We start from the raw sequence: 5,954 nt of genomic DNA, 5'->3' as shown, positions 1-5,954 counted from the left end.
TACATCCGCAAAACTGCGCCATCTCTCAATTGCACAATTGCAGAACATGGCAGTACTAATAATGCGCAAACTACATTTAATAAACTCATGTCTGCCATTCTTACTCTGACCACAGGGTGGGGACAAACACTACATAATAAGATTTATGTTCTTTGGTCCCCTGTTTTATTATTTTTATATATTAATGAAACCAGGCGTTTGATGTCGACTGGTCTCAGCGAGCCACAGGTCCAGGCTAATTCATTATTACATTTGAATACATTTGATTGCTGTTACACTGAGCTGCTGCTGCCCCACTCTGATACACACAGGGCTGCACCAGCTGCTCACCCATAACACACACACAGCAAGTGGAAAATGTATGTATTTGCTTTTAGTTTTGATGAAAACAGGTCGATATTGATATCACCATAATTGACACAAAAATAAGACAAACATGATCACACATTTGTCAAATCAATTGATCTTACTGCAGTGCATGACAGACGAGCTCCGGTCAGCTGTTTCACCCGAGACGGACCGGACTGGACCCGCCGATCTGTGTGTCTGATGTGACTGGACCAGAGACCAGAGCAACAGTGACTCGGACATTTTTATGCTGACACAGACTTCTCTCTCTTGTTTAATTCACCTTCAGCATCCACCGTCAGATGTGTTCTATAATTTGTATTCGACATTTTCTCTATATATCGTTTTCTTTTTAATAGTATGCATTATTATGTATTTTGTATTATCTTTTTTATATTATTTACTTTTTATTTTAATTAATGTGACGGTTTTTGTTGTGGTTTTCTTTACCTTTTCCTGACACTGTTCTTCACCGGGGTGCACTAGGATGGGGTCTAGGGAAACAAGCAGAAGACTGGGAATGATGGTCCTAAGGTGGTGATTTATTGTACAGTGCTGGGGAGAAGAAAAAACAAAAATCAAAACCCTAGCTCTTGGCTCATTTGCTTTCCCATCTCTTTTGACAGTCCAAGACGCTTTGTCTTATAACAGACACTTCAAGGACATGCTCACACTGTTCCTCAATGTTTGTTTCCTCTTTAAAATGTGTAAATTTCCATGACTGGGAATCTTTTCCTCACGCAGAGGAAAGGGGGAAATGTGGTGGGGATGTGTGTGTTGGGGGGGTGCTTGTTGTTTAGAGTAATCTGTGTGGGGGGAGACAATTCATTTACATTTACATAATTGTTTTGGAAAGATAGACATCAGTTTCATTAGTGAAATGGTGAGTTATTTGTAATGCACTGTGGTTGAGCAGGTCTTAGTTGAGCAGTTTAAATACGTGTTTGTGGTTTGTGCAATATTGAAATATGGTTTCTTATCATCTCTGGACTGCGTTGGCAATACCCGTCTACTGCTGTCGTGCCAGCAAAGCGGTTTGAATTGAACAGCACGATTACCGCCTCGTCCGCGCATCTCTGCAGAGGCTGCGTGTCATAAGCACAGCCGCCAGCAGGGGGCAGGGCGCTGACCGCTGCTCGGTGACATCATCCGCCGGGTCGCACTCCACAAGATGGGGGCGCTGCGGGTCTGCAGATGGCGCTGGACGTGCGTCGGGCAGCTGCGCATGTAGGCAATGCACAGCAACACTAGACTGCACAGGCCGACCACTGGTTATTTATTGTCGAAGTGTATTAGGAATGTGTCAATATACTATCATTCAGTTTTCTGAAAATATTACAAATCTAACGGGGCTTTTAAACTTCATATGGTTTAAGATGGCTCAGACAATGAATCAAACTGTCCTGGGATTCTGCAGCTGTGCTATATTCTGCAGTGCAATAGTCCAGTGCTGTATGACACAGTGCTGTATGACGCAGTGCTGTATGACGCAGTGTTGTATGACACAGTGCTGTATGACACAGTGCTATGTTACACAGTGCTGTATGACACAGTGCTGTATGACACAGTGCTATGTTACACAGTGCTATATGACACAGTGCTGTATGACACAGTGCTGTATGACACAGTGCTGTTACACAGTGTTGTATGACACAGTGCTATATTGTAGTGCTGTATGACACAGTGCTATATTACACAGCGCTATGTTACACAGTGCTGTATGACACAGTGCTATATTGTAGTGCTATATGACACAGTGCTATGTTACACAGTGCTGTATGACACAGTGTTGTATGACACAGTGCTGTATGACACAGTGCTGTATGACACAGTGCTATATGACACAGTGCTATGTTACACAGTGCTATATGACACAGTGCTGTATGACACAGTGCTGTATGACACAGTGCTATGTTACACAGTGCTATATGACACAGTGCTGTATGACACAGTGCTGTATGACACAGTGCTATGTTACACAGTGCTATATGACACAGTGCTATGTTACACAGTGCTGTATGACAGTGCTGTATGACACAGTGCTATGTTACACAGTGCTATATGACACAGTGCTGTATGACACAGTGCTGTATGACACAGTGCTATATGACAGTGCTATGTTACACAGTGCTGTATGACACAGTGCTGTATGACACAGTGCTATGTTACACAGTGCTATATGACACAGTGCTATGTTACACAGTGCTGTATGACACAGTGCTATATGACACAGTGCTATGTTACACAGTGCTATGTTACACAGTGCTATATGACACAGTGCTGTATGACACCGTGCTATATGACACAGTGCTGTATGACACAGTGCTATGTTACACAGTGCTGTATGACACAGTGCTGTATGACACAGTGCTATGTTTCACAGTGCTGTATGACACAGTGCTATATGACACAGTGCTATGTTACACAGTGCTATATGACACAGTGCTGTATGACACAGTGCTGTATGACACAGTGCTATGTTACACAGTGCTGTATGACACAGTGCTGTATGACACAGTGCTATGTTACACAGTGCTATGTTTCACAGTGCTGTATGACACAGTGCTATATGACACAGTGCTATGTTACACAGTGCTATATGACACAGTGCTGTATGACACAGTGCTGTATGACACAGTGCTATATGACACAGTGCTATGTTACACAGTGCTGTATGACACAGTGCTATGTTACACAGTGCTGTATGACACAGTGCTGTATGACACAGTGCTATATGACACAGTGCTATGTTACACAGTGCTGTATGACACAGTGCTATGTTACACAGTGCTGTATGACACAGTGCTGTATGACGCAGTGCTGTATGACGCAGTGTTGTATGACACAGTGCTGTATGACACAGTGCTGTATGACGCAGTGTTGTATGACGCAGTGTTGTATGACACAGTGCTGTATGACACAGTGCTGTATGACGCAGTGTTGTATGACACAGTGCTGTATGACGCAGTGCTGTATGACGCAGTGTTGTATGACACAGTGCTGTATGACACAGTGCTGTATGACACAGTGCTATGTTACACAGTGCTATATGACACAGTGTTGTATGACACAGTGCTGTATGACACAGTGCTATGTTACACAGTGCTATATGACACAGTGCTGTATGACACAGTGCTGTATGACACAGTGCTGTTACACAGTGTTGTATGACACAGTGCTATATTGTAGTGCTGTATGACACAGTGCTATGTTACACAGTGCTGTATGACACAGTGTTGTATGACACAGTGCTGTATGACACAGTGCTGTATGACACAGTGCTGTATGACACAGTGCTATGTTACACAGTGCTATATGACACAGTGTTGTATGACACAGTGCTGTATGACACAGTGCTATGTTACACAGTGCTATATGACACAGTGCTGTATGACACAGTGCTGTATGACACAGTGCTGTTACACAGTGTTGTATGACACAGTGCTATATTGTAGTGCTGTATGACACAGTGCTATATTACACAGCGCTATGTTACACAGTGCTGTATGACACAGTGTTGTATGACACAGTGCTGTATGACACAGTGCTATATGACACAGTGCTATGTTACACAGTGCTATATGACACAGTGCTGTATGACACAGTGCTATGTTACACAGTGCTATATGACACAGTGCTGTATGACACAGTGCTGTATGACACAGTGCTATGTTACACAGTGCTATATGACACAGTGCTATGTTACACAGTGCTGTATGACAGTGCTGTATGACACAGTGCTATGTTACACAGTGCTATATGACACAGTGCTGTATGACACAGTGCTGTATGACACAGTGCTATATGACACAGTGCTATGTTACACAGTGCTGTATGACACAGTGCTGTATGACACAGTGCTATGTTACACAGTGCTATATGACACAGTGCTATGTTACACAGTGCTGTATGACACAGTGCTATGTTACACAGTGCTATGTTACACAGTGCTATGTTACACAGTGCTATATGACACAGTGCTGTATGACACTGTGCTATATGACACAGTGCTGTATGACACAGTGCTATGTTACACAGTGCTGTATGACACAGTGCTATATGACACAGTGCTGTATGACACAGTGCTATATGACACAGTGCTATATGACACAGTGCTGTATGACACAGTGCTATGTTACACAGTGCTGTATGACACAGTGCTGTATGACACAGTGCTATGTTTCACAGTGCTGTATGACACAGTGCTATATGACACAGTGCTATGTTACACAGTGCTATATGACACAGTGCTGTATGACACAGTGCTGTATGACACAGTGCTATGTTACACAGTGCTGTATGACACAGTGCTGTATGACACAGTGCTATGTTACACAGTGCTATGTTTCACAGTGCTGTATGACACAGTGCTATATGACACAGTGCTGTATGACACAGTGCTATATGACACAGTGCTATATGACACAGTGCTATGTTACACAGTGCTGTATGACACAGTGCTATGTTACACAGTGCTGTATGACACAGTGCTGTATGACACAGTGCTATATGACACAGTGCTATGTTACACAGTGCTGTATGACACAGTGCTATGTTACACAGTGCTGTATGACACAGTGCTATATGACACAGTGCTGTATGACACAGTGCTATGTTACACAGTGCTGTATGACACAGTGCTGTATGACACAGTGCTATATGACACAGTGCTGTATGACACAGTGCTATATGACACAGTGCTGTATGACACAGTGCTGTATGACACAGTGCTATGTTACACAGTGCTGTATGACACAGTGCTGTATGACACAGTGCTATGTTACACAGTGCTATATGACACAGTGCTGTATGACACAGTGCTATATGACACAGTGCTATGTTACACAGTGCTGTATGACACAGTGCTATGTTACACAGTGCTGTATGACACAGTGCTGTATGACACAGTGCTATATGACACAGTGCTATGTTACACAGTGCTGTATGACACAGTGCTATGTTACACAGTGCTGTATGACACAGTGCTGTATGACACAGTGCTATATGACACAGTGCTATATGACACAGTGCTGTATGACACAGTGCTGTATGACACAGTGCTATGTTACACAGTGCTGTATGACACAGTGCTATATGACACAGTGCTATGTTACACAGTGCTGTATGACACAGTGCTGTATGACACAGTGCTATATGACACAGTGCTATGTTACACAGTGCTGTATGACACAGTGCTGTATGACACAGTGCTATATGACACAGTGCTATGTTACACAGTGCTGTATGACACAGTGCTATGTTACACAGTGCTGTATGACACAGTGCTGTATGACACAGTGCTATGTTACACAGTGCTGTATGACACAGTGCTGTATGACACAGTGCTATATGACACAGTGCTGTATGACACAGTGCTATATGACACAGTGCTGTATGACACAGTGCTATGTTACACAGTGCTGTATGACACAGTGCTATATGACACAGTGCTGTATGACACAGTGCTGTATGACACAGTGCTATATGACACAGTGCTGTATGACACAGTGCTGTATGACACAGTGCTGTATGACACAGTGCTATATTGCAGGGAGGGCTCAAGCGCGTTGGTGAGCGGCGTGCTGACGTCACTTTCTCGCGGGGCC

This window comes from Amia ocellicauda, chromosome 3 (genome assembly GCF_036373705.1).
Source record: "Amia ocellicauda isolate fAmiCal2 chromosome 3, fAmiCal2.hap1, whole genome shotgun sequence".
NCBI classification, from domain to species: domain Eukaryota; kingdom Metazoa; phylum Chordata; class Actinopteri; order Amiiformes; family Amiidae; genus Amia; species Amia ocellicauda.
The sequence above is the reverse complement of the archived record's forward strand: the minus strand, read 5'-3'. Positions refer to the sequence as shown.